The following is an 18400-nucleotide window of genomic DNA, read 5'->3' on the forward strand; positions in this document are numbered from 1 at the left end:
TACGAGGCTGCCACTCGTAAAATGAAGGAGGTATTTGCCGTAACATAATCAAACCGGTAGGCAGGACTATACGTGAAACATGACATGCGCGAATTCGAGCGGAATTTTTAACGGCTAGTCCAATCGAGCCAACGCAAAACGTCAGAAGTCCAACGTTTTTACGGCATCAATGAGGAAACAGACGATTTGCTACTGGACAGGCGGGAAGCGCGAGTACACTGGCGGAACTATCTTGACTAAATTTCAATCATGGAATTTCCGTATCTACCAATCCTAATCACCTCCGCTGTTGAAGGTCCAACGTAGGAAAATGACGTCACTAAAGTCCAGGCTATGCTGAAGGAAATGACTTCAGGGAAAGCCATCTGTCCCGATTATCTTCCAGCAGAGTTTTGTTTCTCTCAATGGGGGGATGCAGCAGTGTGGCTAAAGCAAGCTTTTCAGCCATACCATCAAAGAAGGTCATAAACAAACAGACAGACGACGGAGTATCAATTCAGAAATAAGGGAAGCCCTGGCGATTTTTCTAATCACGGCCCGAACATACTTCTGAGCCTCGCAACGAGAGTCTTAGAACAAATCTTCGACAAAAGGATTAGCGATTTAGCCAAACATACAACAAGCCAAGCTGGATTTGTGTAAAATTGTGGCGCAATAGGAGAAACCCATGCTGCCGGACTATTACTTGAGAAACACTGTGAAAAGAATAAGAGGCTTCATCACAAATTTCTGGACCCTGAGAAGGCGTTCCATCGGGTACTACATGACCTAATCAGTCAGCCCTACAAGTACATGGCATTCCAGAGCACCTTGCTGAGAGGGTATAATTGCTCTACAAAGAACAAATGAGTTGTGTTCAAGCTGCCGCAGGAGCGTCTGATGACTTCCGCATAACTGTAGGAGTCCATCAAGACCCCGGCTTATCACCACTGCAGCTTATTCTTGTGATGGACATAATTACCACAAACCTGCGCAGTCCAATACCATGGACACTTCTCTAAGCAAATGATATCATTTGGCTGAAGAGAATAAGCTAGACCTGCAGCGTCAAACAGAAGACTGGAACAATCGACTAGCGCAATAAGCCCCGCACCTCAACAAGAACAAGACAGAATACATTGCATTAAATCGTCGAGAAGTTGGAACCATGCATTTTGACGTTGAAGATATAGCACGAATAGAGATATTTAAGTATATTGGCTCCACAATCTATGATTATGGCCAACTTACTGATGAAGTCAACTTAAGGATATACAAAGCCTGACTGAAGTGGAGAATGACAACAGGCGCCCTTCCGAACTTTGGACGAAGGGTCATCTCTAAACTAAGTTCTACCGAACTGATATCTGTCCTATCGATATCCATCCTGTCGTTTTCTACGGCAACGAATGCTGTCCAGCTCTAGAGGTAGAACGCCAAATAAGCATCAGGGATACGAAGTTGCTTAGGTGGAAGGCTGGCATAACTAGACTAGATCATATTTCAAATGATGTTATTAGAAAACGTTCTGGCATTGCAGCGATCCAGAAGGAAATTGGGGAAAGGCGTGTGCGCTGGTTTGGGCAAGTGTTGCGTGTAGAGGACGATACATTGGGAAAGTCAGAGTATTACACAGAAAGTCGGTGAAAAGAGGCGCTAGGGACGAACCAGACAGCATAGACTGATAAAGTGCACAACGGCCTGAAAGTTGGAAGACTACATGCAGACATGGCCCGAGACCGAACTAACTGGAGTCAATGAACCACAACACCGGACCCTGCCACCAGATGCAGACTGACGAATATTCTGTTACAAAAATGGAGTGCAAATGATATTTTACACATCCTAACATTCAAATTAGTTTATTGTATGTTCAAATTTTCTCCCCTAAAGCCTATGTCCGATATCTATAAAAACTTATTATCACAAAATAGTGTTTGAATGACTGAAAGCTTCTCGATTTCGTGTTTAAGTGACTCCTATAAATGCATTGTGAAGAAAAATTTATAACTCAACAAAATAAAAAATGGGTATATCTGTGTTAAATGGGAAGGACAGTTTGAATATCCGGTGAAATTCTATGAGTACTGTGCCGTTACATTGTAAAACACCACAACAACAACCATAACGGCCAGCCCAAGGTATGAACTAGCAGTTACACAACTGCACCAGTTCGTAAGAAATAAGTGGAAGCTTAATCAGACACTATACACTCCTTCCAACAACAAGAGAACAAGAAAAACTTACCTTAACAAGTGGAGAAGTGTCACAACAAACCGTGGATAATTTAAATTAACCCCTGTACTGGACATCACAACACCAAAAAGTGAAAGAAAGAACAACAACATACCTTTAAGAAGGTAAAATAATTTAATCTTGATACCCAAAGTAGAACAACCTTTTCTTAAATATAAAAATAAAATTAAATAAAACCGTCCATAGAAGAGAAAAACAAACAATAATATAAGGTAATTAACAACTGAGGAAAACTCCTGAAAAACTAAGGTCGGCCAACCAGAAATAAGTGTGAAAGGTACATGACTACATGATAATTACTTTAAGTGAGTAGTGCCTTTGGGGTGCTTTACAAAGGGTGACCTTCAAAGTACAAGTTTTCTCTTCATTTACTCTTACTTTCAATTAACTTATTACATTCGTACGGATAGTGTGATCATGGAGCTTTCGCAAGGGGATCAGGGTAATTACGTCTCGAGTGACATAAACACAAGTAGAATAAACAGACGTTAAGACAGCCGAACAAACACAAACCGGGAAAATATCAAGTCAAGAAAGTTTGGATAAAGTGTTAAAGTCACACAGACACCAAAATAAAATATTTACAAAAGCGACAGAATCCCAAAAACAACCACTACCATCACTACAGAGTAGCTATAGTAACCAACATTCGCCATCAAGAGTTGGCAATGACCAATCACAAAGCATAAGCATAACAATGGTCGAAACATAAGGAACCCGGAAATTCCAAAACTCATTCATTTTCATTTTACAAGAAAAAAATAAAAGGAAAAGCAGGAATAAAATTAAAAGAGACCCAAACTAAATTTCTGATACCCAGGAGAAAACTCACATGGTCCTAAAACCTTTCCAAGAGGTAGAGTTCCTTTGAAGTACATATAGAGGAGATACACCTTATCTCCCAAAACTCCACATTAATAATAATCATAACTTTTCATAATTTCCCAAACTAGATGAAAAGTAATACACCTTCATACCACACATATCCAGATCATTAGGATATGTATACTATATATATATATATAAATTTTTACAGAGGAAACCCGAAAAACTTGAACAGTTACTGCCTTTTAAATTTTTGAACCAACAACTAGCATTATGGCTTTTTCAAAGGTATTAAACACACAAAAGTTCTAGAAGAGGGCATGTTTTCCAAAACATCATTCCGGTCTCCGGCGACTAAGTTCAATTTAAATGAAGAAGAAACTTACAGTTGCAGAATCAGGCTTGTAGTAACATCAAAGCGTCAGTTGCTCCATACTCACGTAATGATATCACAAAATATTGCATTTACTGCAGAAAGGAGGGCGGTCTTCAAAATTTAAAAATTGAACCTTTTGAAGGGCTGAAAGCCATCGCACTAATATATTATGTCGGATCCATAATGTGCGCTAAGGCCAAAAGCCGGAGCGAGTGAGTAGCATGTCCTTCCTCCATCATGGTCAAGCTTCTTCTCATTTCACAATGGCCGACTACTCCCGCTGGAAGAGAGCAGTTCAAAAAGATGGCGAGGAGCTCCCTGATTGGTTGGAGGCGAGGTCACGTTTCAACCACACCATAACAGATAGCAGAATGAGAGTTAAGTATCGAGAGCAAGTCCCAGAGAATAAATTAATTACTTAAGAAATATGATGGTTTACAAGTAGGAGAAATCCAAGTTGAGAATATAAACGTGACACTGTTTTCTACGGCTAATTGGCCAAATCAAAACCGTTCCTTGGGAAAACAGTTTTAAATCCGTAATAATGTCTCAGTACCTACAAGAGGGAAGTCCGTCAGTGTATTCTAGCCTGAATAGAATTTTGCAATTCATATTTCTGCTTACATACGTCATAGACAGCAGACGATCATATTAATCAGTTTGTTATTTTCACTCCGATCACGCCTATAAATATGAAGACCATGGAGGTGTGGCACAAAGTGGTCAGCTCAGGGCCATGTGACACTCAACGCTCTAAAGCTGGAAGGAAGCCACATAACTAAGTGGTTAGTTCAGGACCATGTGTCTCTACACAAACGGAAGTAAGCCTCATCACTAGTTAGCTCAGGACGATGTGTCTCTCCACAAATGGAAGGTAATCTCAACACTAATTGGTAACCTCAGAAATACGTGTATTTCCACAAGTAAGCAATTAGGAAATTTTATGAATCTTAAAATCTTTTCTTATGTAATTCAATACCCAACTGGCATGGCAAATATTTTAGACATTTTAAAGGAAGTCATTTAAGTTGCGGCATGATATTTGTAGACTGCTGAAATGAGAGTGAGGAAACAATAGCGCCTGAGGTGAGATATAAAACAAAGTGGGAAGTAGCAGATAAGATCCGGTCGACTGAATCCTTCAGAAGCATCTAAAATCTATGATGTAAAATGGACTAAGCTACGTAGACAATGGGCTGTCCTCTGACATATATGCCAAGAAAAAAGAAACCGAGCTCGATAGCTGCACTCGCTTAAGTGCGGCCAGTATCCAGTAATCGGGAGATAGTGGGTTCGAGCCCCACTTTCGGCAGCCCTGAAGATGGTTTTCCGTGGTTTCCCATATTCACACCAGGCAAATGCCGGGGCTGTACCTTAATTAAGGCCACGGCCGCTTCCTTCCACTTCCTAGGCCTTTCCTCTCCCATCGTCGCCATAAGACATATCTGTGTCGGTGCGACGTAAAGCAAATAGCAAAAAAAAACCACATAAAATGCATGTCGCTTTGCTGGTCTCTGCACAAAATATGTTTAGAAAGTAGAAAGCTAATTTAGACTCCATCAAAAATAGAAATATGATTTTGTGTGTGAAAAGGATTCATAAGCAACATTTTTACTGGTGGTCATAATACAAGATTGCTCTCTAACGTAGCCTATTGTGTCCTGTTACATATGAATTACAAAGAAACAGAGAGTGTGAGCTGGTACTGGGTAGTTCTGAGGACCGACATGAATATTTCTTGCCACTAGTTGTGAAAGTACAGTAGGAACAAGTCAGTGCATCACATAAGAGCCGAGAAGACCCTAACCACTCACAAAATCAAATAAACCATACAGAATTCGTAGTTTCCATCACAAATCTTGTTTGAAGTCAAACCTTAGGCTACGACTAGCCATAGCATGACCTGCTGATACAAGGGCTTGGTTAAGAGCACCAATCCGAGACTATAGAATCATTTCCCAGGGATTATCAAAGATCATTTCACACAGTAACCAACAAAGGTGCGACAGCAAAAAATTAATTATCAATGCCACAACTACAGTTCAAAAACACTACTGCATTAAATGTTTTAAAACAGGACATACACTTGTGGTACTTTGTAAGGTCAGTGACAATAATTACAATTTTGAAAGAATATTATATCACTACGTTATTTACCTATTATTATTATTATTATTATTATTATTATTATTAGCATAGGGCAACAAGTTAGATACATATATACAAATATATAGTATTTACAAATATACACAGACAAGAAACATGTTTTATAGCAGAATGTCCAGTTGAGTGATCCTCTGTATGGCTTCCTCTGTTGGTTCCAAAAAGTCACTCGGGCTACCTGTGTAGGAACGTCGTGTACATTCACTTACAATATGGGGATCATCTGTCGAGATGCACCACAGTCGCACTCTGGTGATGAGATATATTTCCACTTATAAAGGGCATCCCTGCATCGTCCATGATTTGTTCTCACCCGATTCACAGTGGTCCAAATCTTACGCGGTAGATGATGTTCACTAGAAAAGATGTTGTGTAAGGAACTGTCTGTGGCAACTTTCCAGCGACTTCTCCATGCTTCTAAAGGGTGAAAATTCCCATCAGCCAATGCGACAGCATCATGCAAAGATGGATGTCGTGACTCGTGCCTCGTTACCTTGAGAACAGGAATATCATCCAAAACAGGCAGTTGAGGGTTCATTTCTATCTTCTTGAACTCTCGGATGGGAGCATTTCATCTTTTTAAAAAAGGTGGCATTTTACCTGACAGAATTGGGAGCCAATAAAGGGATGTGGACTGGAAAGTACCAGATATTAACCGCAAGCTAGCATTCAGTTGAGTATCAATTAGTCTTGTATATGGGCTATCCAGCCAAACTGGTGCACAGTACTCAGCACACGAGAAAACCAGTCCCAAAGCAGAAGATCTTGAAGTCTTTGCTGATGAACCCCAACTTGAGCCATACAATTCCTGAAGGATAATATTACTTGTTTTGAGCTTTCTGGACAGATTCATAAGATGTTGTTTGTAAGATAGTGTGCGATCAAGTGTAATCCCCAAATATTTGGGATAGCTGCTATGCCGAAGTTCTTGGTGACAAAAACGTATGTGAAGTTTAATGCCAGCTTGGCGATTATTCAGGTGAAAACATGACACTTCTGTTTTGTTAGGGTTAGGACACAGTTGCCATTTCTTGAAGTATGTTTCAAGGTCTCGAATTTGAGTAGCTAGTGTTATGATATCAGCATAACAAAATGTTTGTGATGATATTTCTGGGAGATCAGAGATATACAAATTGAACAGTAGGGGAGACAGTACCGATCCTTCAAAAATCTATTTTTGAGCTTCCTTTCTCTACTCATACTATTTCCCATACACACTCGAAATCTTCTGTCATCGAGCATATTGCTTATAACCTGCACGATGGTCCTACAGGGTACAATTCTGAGAAGCTTGTAAATTAATCCTTCCCTCCAGACTGCGTCAAATGCTGTTGTAAGATCAATGAATACAGCTGAGGTCTTGAGTTGTTTCTGGAAACCTGCTTCCATGTGGAATGTCAGTGAAAGCACTTGATCACAGCAGCTGCGATTTGGCCTGAATCCAGCTTGATCAACTGTAATACGCTGAAAAATAGTTGCGCTGATTCTGTTGTGGAATAGCCTCTCAAAAACAACGGCAACTGGTCTATAACTGCTTGGGTCATTGGCAGGCTTACCTGGTTTCAAGATGGAAATCACTTTCGTTCGTTTGAATTCTACCGGGAGTTGTCTGTTCTGTAGAAGGTCGGTAAAAAACCTTAACAGCCAACTTCTTGCATTCTTCCCTAAATGAATGCGAAATTCTGGATGAATGTCGTCAAAATCTGGAGCTGTACTTGGTTTAACGTCATTGAGAGCAGCATTGATGTCTTGCACCGTAAGCGGTTGTGAATATCTTGATGTGCGTGGTGTTCTTGATTCCAGAGTTTGGAGCTGGCACCGTATGTATTTGGTATGTTTCTTATCTGATGGAGTTTGGGAAGTTAATAATAATGTTATTTGCTTTACGTCCCACTAACTACTCTTTTACGGTTTTCGGAGACGGCGAGGTGCCGGAACTTTGTCCCGCGGGAGTTCTTTTACGTGCCAGTATATCTACCGACACGAGGCTGACGTATTTGAGCACCTTCAAATACCACCGGACTGAGCCAGGATCGAACATGCCAAGTTGGGGTCAGAAGGCCAGCGCCTCAACCGTCTGAGCCACTCACCCCGGCGGAGTTTGGGAAGTTGTGACGATGTGAGATGCTACTTCATCCGGAGTAACTCCAGGCTGTTCCTTCACCAAATGTGTCCTTCCTCCAAGATCTTCTACTGGAATGAGTTAGGTCGATATTCTCCACTGTTTCAATCCACCGTTCTCTCCGGGTAGTATCCATGCTGGAAAGAAGTTCATCAGCTATGTCTTCATCACCAGTATGCAGATATTCGTTATAGAGTGCATCAGTCTCTGCATTCCAACCAGGGATGTATTATTTTCTATGGCATACTCTTCTTCCTAGCCTCCATCATAACTGCATCTACGAAACGCTTGTAATTGTGCTTGGGAGCAATCCACCGAACACATTTATCCAGTTCAGTGGTGAATGTTGACAAGTTTGTTTTTCAGAAGTTCCTCCGAGCATGTGGTATTGACCGTACAACAGGAATTTTGATGCCAATGTCCACTACAATGGGGCCATGTTGACTGTGGGGAAAATGTCTTAACACTTTACGACTGGTATGTAAGGGCTGTCCTGCCTCATTGCAGCTAACAAATCACAAGTCAGGATTGAAATCCCTATTTCATGCAGCTCATTGGAAAGTACCAAGATCTTTTGGGTAAAAAATCAGATGGAGATTGTTCATTTCTGTCCATACTACGAGTTTCTTTCCACATTCACTGTTATTCGAGTACTTCCATAGTTCCTGATGGCTGTTGAAGTCGCCTATATAAACTGCAGGGTGTTGAGCAGTCGGGAGTACGGTACCTGACCACTGTGCGTTTGGGGGTTTATAAATGTTAAACATAGTAACATGTGCCACTCGCACAGCAACACAATAGATGTCTTCGTCTTTGTCTTCGTTTTCAAAGAGCCGTGAGGCATCTTGGATATTATTACGAACATAAGTAGCTATACCATGTGCACTGTGATATGTTGCACCAAGAGCTGTGAAACCATCAATGAGGCCCCTTTTCCGAAACTCTTCTTTATCGGCTGTATGGATTTCATGTATAACCACAACATCTATATTATTATTCAGGATAACTTTGGATAGGTAGTCACATTTTGCACTGCTGATGCTTTCTACGTTAAGCTCGAAAACATGGATGAAAGGTACGATGTTTCTTGTCTGGTAGCTCTGAGAAGAGCCATTTCCATGAAATACTTCTGCCATTGCTGGAGGATCTTTAAAAAGATAGGTCCAGCAGACACAGTTATTACTTTCTTAGCACCACCCAGGGGTCACGTGTAGGGCACTTTGAGGGTAAACCTACGGACGTGATGCAATAATGTACCGCCTATTTATCTACTTTTATGAGATAATAAATTCACTTACTTGAAGAATTCTGAATTTTTTTAGGCAACCTGAACAAATTTAAAATTCCACTTGTACCTGTCCATTTTATTAGTTAATACTAATTGTGTAAGTATGTTTGCAATCATAACACTAGAAGCACCTGACTGACAATGAACACTAAAATGAATCAGAAAGTGTGACCATATCACTGGAATGAACATAAATCAATAGCACAATTTTTTATGCTTATAACAATGCACAAGTTTTATTTGAAAACTATGATACCGAAGATGTAGCATAACTGACCTCAAAGTTTCATTTCTACAACACATTATCTGCTTTGGCGTCCACAAATGGAGGAATCTGACTTAACACACAAGAGAACAGAAATGATCAAAAAAAAGTAATCTAACCAAATAATTTCAAAATGACATTCTTTGAGTTATCACATTATTGAACTGAGCCATCATTATATTGATTAATGAAACTGATTATGTTAGTTTGAAATATTTATTGTTTACAATGTACATAAAACTTAACAATTTCGAATTAGAAGATTTAATTTCTAATCTAAAAGTATAGCTTTTTCTGTGTGTCACTGTTGGCATGAACGTATAAAAATATTACTCAGAATATCTGGAAGCAATAGTTTCAGATAGCATTTCAGATGATAAGAATGTGATGAACAAATGATGCAGAGAAAGTGAAAGAAAGAACACTTTTTCATGGTTGCTTAAAGGTATTGTAAACAAATACAAATCAAAAATATCTAGCCTTACCAGAGATTCTTTTTGTAGATATATATTGAATAAAACTACGAGTACATGATGGAACATTAAATATGACCTTAAAGTTCCTGAATATTTTAGATAATTTTAACCAATAGAATTTTCAGATATTAGTGTTTAAATGTAACCTTGTAAAGACAGGATTGTACTGATGAACATGGCCACATTTGGGGATAAACCAACCACTACTGAACACAACTGTGAATAGGTACAACATATTCCATATTGTATAAAACTTGTAGTGTACGTACTTTGTTTCTTCTTTGATGTATGGCAACAGCTTTTCATCAGTTTGTTCCTCTATGAATATTTCCTCCTTAGTATCTTCGGAAGGCTGTCAGTAAGAAATAAGACAAGTAGAATAAAGAAGTAAGGAATAAAAATATATAGGCCTAAAATAGAAACAGCTGAGAAAACAAATTTCATAGTGGCACGAGAAGAGTATAATTAATTTATCCCCCATTTAAAAAATATATAATGGAAAGGAACAATCAAATGAAAATCCCATTAAATGCAAGAGAGGTGTCTACCTTGGTGGTAAATGGTACACAAAAATACATTATTATCAAGCACTAAATTTTAAAAGGACAGAGAAGAAGACAGTTTCCTAAAAACAGTATTCTACAATTTTTGCTATATTTTTCTATTAAGCACACAGCTCATCCTTAATAAATGTATAGAATTTACAAACTCTTACTCATAATGTTTTCTGTTTTACAAACATAATCAACACACATACCACTTGTGCAACTACTTCAAATAATACTATACAAATTCTATTAGGTTAAAATTTACATTGCATTTACTTATTTCATTTTTTACCCTTTTTGGAACCTAACTTGCACAATGACCTGCTGTGTTTTAACCTGAGTCCCTTTGGCACTGCTTTTCAAACAATTGATGAGATATAAGAACATGAAAAGGAACACACTGTTGGACAGCAGTAAACACAGTAGCATAGAAAGGGAGGAACATTGCAAATTTGTAAATTTAAAATCACCTACATATTTGTGAATATTCAGCAGAGTATATGTACACATACATGTATGGGTGGAGGTACTTCCATGTATGTGAACATGTACAATTTTAGGATAATAAATAATAGTAAGCAGTATCTCCGAATCATTACCCAATACCATTCCTTGCTTCTGTTTCACTTTCTGTTGATCCCTAATTCCACAATGACTAGCCATTTTCTTCATCCTCTTATATTCATACTGCCCTGTTCCCATCTTCCTACATATGAGTTGACTTGTCACCTCTTTGTTCATTTCCGTGTTCCTATATACTTTCTTTCCAAAAACACTTCACTGTAATATCAAATAATCCCACAGTACTCCTACCACTTTCCCAACAAGTGGACAATGCTTAAATCATAAGCATAGAAATATCCATCATCCCCCATCTGTACATCACATTAAGACCAAAAGCATAAATCAGTTAATGTCCCAATCAATGAATGAATCAATCAATGAATCAATCAAACAACAGCAATTAGGGCTGTTGGTTCTTTATATAGAAAAAAGATTGTGGAAATATATGAAACATATTATTTCAATCACTAAATCATTTTCCTATAAGTGAACATTTGCCTAAATTTGTCCCCTTGAATTCAAACTTATCTTCATGTTGTGACCTTTCCTACAGTTAAAGAACATGACTTTAATGTATTCATCAACTAATGTCATTCCAAGCCATCTCTCCAATGACATCTCAGAATATACTGCTTAATCAAACAACTTGTCTCCTTTCTCCAAGTCTCCCCAGCTGAAACTTTGCAACATCTCTGTAACACAACTCTTTTGTTAGAAGTCACCTGCAAGAAATGGTGATATTTCTGTGGATCATTTCCTGTTCTATACTCAAGTAATACTGGTGATGGTCTCACACTCTCATTGTGGCTTTGCTGGAGATTTATATGCCCTCTCCTTTACAACCCCTAAATAACCTCATAATCATATTAAGAGATCTGTAAATTTTATTTTCAATATGTTTAAATGATTACCATAATGAAGCTATATCCTTATTATGAATAGCTAGGTACTTACAGAGATCCCCATGAAGAAATTTCACCCATCAATACAATAATAAAACCGGAGAGGACTCTTTCTATATGTGAAACAAAGAAACTAACTTTTCACCATGTTTACAAATATAGCATTGCCCGATGTCCATCTTACAATATTGTCAAGGTCTTTTTCAGTTACTCATAATCCTGAAACTTATTTATTACACAGAGCCTCATCACTTTTTTCAGTTCATTATTCATATTGTTTAATATATCAGAAAATAAAAGTCTCATAATACTGCCCTGTGGGACCCAATCCCATAGTTGTTACAGGATCATATAAAGCTTCACCTACTCTAATGCTCTGAGTTCTATTTTGTAGAAATACACCAGACGTGGCCAAATTTTAATGGTAAAAGTTATATTTCTACCTTTATATAAACTATCGACCTTTATTACCTAATCCTTGAACTTGTTTGGAGGCAAAGTTTCCACTTGGGATATCCTGGTCCACACTATTGTATTTTTTTCATACAGTGGCTACAGTAAGAACCACAATGTAATTTCATTATTCACATGATTTTGTGTCATTTTTGTTAGTGAGCATGTTCTGTTGTTTATGTTTATTACCTGCATATTGTTGCTGTTTGGAAGTAAATAATGTGACCTATTGTTAAGACTGTGCATTCTGTAAATTACATGTATTGTTGATACTATTCAGGAGTTCAGTTGATATTTCTTAAGAGTGGTTCTAGAGAAGTGTCAAATTTTGAGGTTATGGGGAGACGAAGAGACCTTTCGCCAAGAAAGGCATTGTCAGAGAGCTACTTCTTGAGAAACGTCATTCACAACAAGAAATAGATTCTAGATTGCAAATACCACAGCAATCTTTTTTTTTGCTAGGGGCTTTACGTCGCACCGACACAGATAGGTCTTATGGCGACGACGGGATGGGAAAGGCCTAGGAGTTGGAAGGAAGCGGCCGTGGCCTTAATTAAGGTACAGCCCCAGCATTTGCCTGGTGTGAAAATGGGAAACCACGGAAAACCATTTTCAGGGCTGCCGATAGTGGGATTCGAACCTACTATCTCCCGGATGCAAGCTCACAGCCGCGCGCCTCTACGCGCACGGCCAACTCGCCCGGTCCACAGCAATCTGTAAGTAGAATTTTAAAATGTGAAGATAACGGGAAGACAAAATGTGATGATGATGTGCTTGTTGTTTTAAGGGGCCTAACATCGAAGGTCATCGGCCCAAGACAAAATGTCAACAACGTGTTGGAAACTGTGTGCAGAAGAAGAAACCAACCCCAAGGAGGAAGCAAAACTGATTAATTTGTCAGTAAACAACCGCAAGGTTACTAGTTTGGATTTACGTAAGAAATTAGAAGAGTATGGGTCATTTGTATTAGCCAGGACTCTGAGGCGAGAGCTGTTTAATGCTGGAATGAAAGCAAGGTGACCTCAAGGCAAAGCGAAGTTTACTCCTGCTATGGCTGTAAAGAGGTTCCAGTGTGCCACGACTCTCCAGAATTGGCCATCTGATGAATGGAAACAGGCAAGTCCATGACAATTACTGTAATTCCTAAATTACCATTCATTATTCTATTATAACCCAATCTAAGTGATGTAACCGTACAGCACAGTAAATGTATGAAATTCTTCTTTTAAACCATACAGCTTATTGCATTTAATGCTAGGCTTATTTGTTTTACTTATTTCAGGTTTGCTTTAGTGACGAATCGGTATTTCCTGTCATAGAAGAGACAAGTCAATATGTCAGAAGATAAGGAGAAGCATTCCATCCAGATTGAGTGAAGCATCCAACTTTAGTGATGGTCTGCAGTGTGTTTTCTTGGTATGGCTGTGGACGATTATATATTGTAGAAGGAACTATGAGACGTGAACAGTATAATATTAAGAACCCGTTTGGTAGCTCAGGTGCAAGAGTAATTCGGCCAAAGTGAATTTATTTTTATGCAAGATAAGATTTTTATGCAAGAACAAGGCCTAGAAACAGTCCAGACATGAACCCCATAGAATATCCTTAGAAAATAGCAAAGAAAAGTCCAAAAAAGTATAACGACAGAAATTGGCTTGATTGAGAAGCTGGGTCAGATCGGGTGTCATGATGACGATTTAAAGAGTCAGTGTAAAATACTGTTTGAGGGTATGCCCAGTCTAATCAAGTCGCTCATGAAAGCTAAGGGGGTGCATAAAAAGTACTAATGTCATCAACTTTAAAATTGGTAACATCTTATCTGTTCAATTCTCGAATTTTTAATGTTTAAAATTTGGCCATATCTTTATCTATCCCGAACGCACTAATTTTTTGTCAGTAGTTTCCCGAGATCTATCCTAAGAAAATTCTTGGATATGTCAATCGTGATACATTTGACTTCCTGAATCTAATATATCTGCTATATCATGCTGGAATCCACAAGATGAGCTTCAGTGGAATAATGTTTCCTAAATCTGAACTACCTTCTATCGAGCCAGTTGGTAATTTCTTAAATGTGTATAACATAATCAGAAGGAATGCATTCCAAGAGCTTGCATGCAACACAAGTCATGACGACTAGTGTGTAATTACTGGCTTTAAGTTTAGCACATTTTCTCTATACACAGAGTGCTACTACACTAAGTATTCATTCATCTGGTATAGCTGTTTCATACATACTCTAATCAATATCTCAAAGAACTGACTTTCGTATATGCCCAGAAATTTTACCCATCCCAGCAGCATTTCTAGTTTTAAATTTTTGTATATTACATTCAATGTTCCTTATAGTGGATACTGTAAAGTTATTTCAAAGGATTAGGTGAAATTGTCAACTGCGTCAGGTACTGCAAAAGGACATGACCAAACCATTGGTGACATATCCTATGCGTCACGAGTGACGGCTGCGATGCCCATCGTCTAATGAAGTATACACATTCTCATGTTGTGTAATTGCTACTTCATACCTTTCTTAATCTGTCAACATTCAACACCGTACACAGCAACAAGCCGTAGTAACACGGCTGAAAGTAATTCCAGTATCAAGGAAGACAATGTACACTGCCGGCTGGTGCTCTCAGTGCTTTTCAATTAGCATTTTGGCAGTGAAAATTGCATGAGTTGTTCCAACACCCTTAATGAAGATGCATTGCATAGCAATAATGCCGGCGATTTCACCCAGTCAATAATGAAGGCTACTCTAAAAGATCTTCTCATGTACAATTGGGTGCAGTTTGGATGGCAATTTGCACATTCTGCTGAATCGTCATTTTGCTCAAAAATAGGCACAAGGATGTTTACAGCCCAATGACTGGGAACAGAGCCAGAGTCAACTCTGGCACTGAATAAGCTTGTCAGCCAGTTGATAATGAGTTCTTTAAACTACCTCATCTTCCAACGATACAACAAGCAAAGACTCTCACTGAGGGACAAAGGAAAAAAGACAACAATCAAGAAAAAGGTTTATCACAATAGTTCTATAAACTTTGACTGTCCTACATCAACACAGATCTATCCATATTAAGAAACAAAGTACAAATTTATGTGAAGATAAACCGACGTCCAGAATTATCGCATGGAATATTTGGAAGCTAATACTCAGAGAAGTGTACGAAAATACTAGTAAACTGCAGGGTATATGCTGTAAACGGGAATCATGCATCAAAGGTATCTGGGCATAGAGAAATACTCATGGGTCAATTTATCTCCAAAATGAGGAGACAGGGTTGGATCAAACACATTTCAATGACACATGGGTGAAATATCAATTAAGAAATAGTAAATGTAAGGATTATCATTATTTTACTGTAAAACCAATTATAGTATTAACATTAACAGCTAAACGATAGCTGGGCATCTCAGAGAAGTTAACTGTCAATAATGTAGAATGACACTGCGTGAGCACTGTACAAGTCTACAGATAATTGTACCTTAAAGTTCTACACAACAATCTATACTGAAAATGCGATTTTCACACCACACACAGGATTTCTGCAAACCAATTTTACTAATTCAACAAGGCATCAATAAATCAAAATAATGCACTTGTAATACTTCTGTATAATTAATACAGCAGTATATACTGTGGAAATAAATCTTTCATCTACAACACACTGCACCCGAAAATGGCATAATTGGAGTTAAAATTGAGATTGCCGCAAAAGCTTAATTTAATTCGGTCAATGGGTCATTTATAACAGCTCTGGTGAATGCCAAGATCTGATAACCTTGGAGAAATTCGCCTTTAAGCTCATAGCTGCATGGTCGTGTGGCGACCCGTCCCTATTTTCTTATTGGTCAGGAGGTTAACATGTGACAGATATGAACAGTTAAAATTTTCAAGGCTAACACCGCCCGGCAAGTTTTCAGAATTCTTCACAAGACCAGTTTTGAAACATGATACTATAAGAAGACGTGAAGAAATGTATGATTGGTTTCCTACTAATCAAACCTTCTAGACTGAGGACTGATAAAATCAGTGTGAAACCGACGCTCAACTTACTCAGATTTTACTCTACTGTTTTCATACTGCTCTACTCTAAAGCACAACTTCACTTCGCTTTCCCACTATAATTCGACAAGATATTCAATGCCAAACGTCGTTTATTAGCCGTGATGTCTTACAAAGGGAACACATTATTTCGTCTTCTCCGCGACATAACCACTACAATATTAATTCCAGAACACATGTGGTGTGCAAATCATCTGAACCCGCAAGTTACCTGTCGACTGACATTTAAATAGGCATGGTTGGAACACATATTAATGTGCCATTTTAGTTTCAGTATGTGTCAGTATGTGTATATGTGTGTGAGTGGAAGCCTACTGTTACAAGAAGCCTGCAAGACAATGAACAAGGGGAATCACCATGCTGCTTGCAAGAGGAATCTCTACTTTCATCATGGTGCACCTTGCAAGGGATATTACTTCCGGAATGTGCCACTAAAAGGGGAGATCCCACAACACCCTAAAGGGTGCTAAAGGGACCAATCGTGAGACGTTGCCAGCCAGGACTTAATCAACTTCCATCATAAAAGGTAGAGAACCTTTTTAATATTAATTTCCTTTTCAGAAGGACTTCATTCTTGAAATAATATCTTCTATTATTTTGTGTTGTTACAGATTCTTACCGCTTCTCATCTACTTATTGGTGTTGGTAAATTTTGTGAATGATTGAAATACACTCATGTCCATAAAATCCATAGCACCTTGAAAGACTAGGAATAGGAAGTTCATATTCACAGGACATATGCATTAGTATGTTCTGAAGAAACGATTAGCATTTGAAACATGCCGATCCTCAGGTTCAAGGTCCACATCGATATCCCTGCGCACAACCACGGACTCGTAAATTGTGCCTGCGGCTCTCGTTGTCACTATAAACCAAAGGTAATGGATCAGCGTGACTTGAGCAGACGTGCCAGATGCCTCGCAGACGTATGCAAGAAAAGTATTGTCAAGTTAGTGAGTTTGAAAGAAGGCGAATTATTGGCATGACAGAACGTGATACATCTATCTGGTACACTGCAGCTTGTGTGCGAAGTGTGTCGGCAGTGCAGCGGTTGTGTACAGAACGTTCATAGAAGGCCGTAGATCACAACGAGATGGGTCCGGTCACACCAACCAGAGAAGATCGACACCTCATCCGGATGGCATTGCAGAACAGATTTGCGTCTTCCTCGGCTCTGGCGCAACAGTGGAACAGTGGAACACATCGTTCACTACCAGGAGTGACAATCCGTCCCCGTTGATTACGATATGGGTTACCAGCGCGTCTTCCACTTCTCCGCCTAACTTTGACCAATGTGCATAAACATGCTAGACTGCAATGATGTATGAAACGACGTCACTGGGGACAGGAATGGCAGCATATAGTGTTTTCGGACGAATCCAGGTCCTTTCTGTTTGAAAATGATGGCCGCATTTTGGGTCGCCGCAGACAGGGGGAGAGGCATCACACTGACTGCTTTCACACAAAACATACAGCGCCAAATAAAGGCGTTATGGTGTGGGGTGCTTTTGGGTACAACCACAAATCAGAGTTGGTGTGTGTCCAGGTCACTGTTACCAGTTTGACCTACGTGAATGGCATCCTGCGAATTTAGCCACACCCTTTCTGCACAACACCCCAGACGCCTTATTTCAGCAGGTCAATGCGCGACCACATGTCGCTGCATGAACACGTGCTTTCTTGTTGTCACAGAATGTCAGACGGTTGCCCTGGCCCACCTGATCATCGGACTTGTCGCTAATTGAAAATGTGTGAGATATGATGAAAGGACGGGTGTGGAGCTCTGACCCAATGCCAACTACCAAAGATGAACTGTGGAGCCGGGTGAATGCAGCATGGATGACTATAACCCAGGACCCCATCTGTGCCTTATACGTGTTGATGCCATCACACATGGAATACGTTATCAGTGCCCCTGGAGGACTCAGCGCCTACTAGGCAACGGGGCACATGCCGAACCTGGGGTACTGAAATGCTAATCGTTTCTGCAGAAAATACTAATGAACATGTCCTGTGAATATGAACTTCCTACCTCTAGTCTTTCAAGGTATTCTGTTGTTTATGAAGATGAGTGTACTTCTAAGAGTTGAAATGTGTTGATATTGTAATAGTTC

The sequence above is a fragment of the Anabrus simplex genome, chromosome X (genome assembly GCF_040414725.1).
Source record: "Anabrus simplex isolate iqAnaSimp1 chromosome X, ASM4041472v1, whole genome shotgun sequence".
Classification (NCBI taxonomy): domain Eukaryota; kingdom Metazoa; phylum Arthropoda; class Insecta; order Orthoptera; family Tettigoniidae; genus Anabrus; species Anabrus simplex.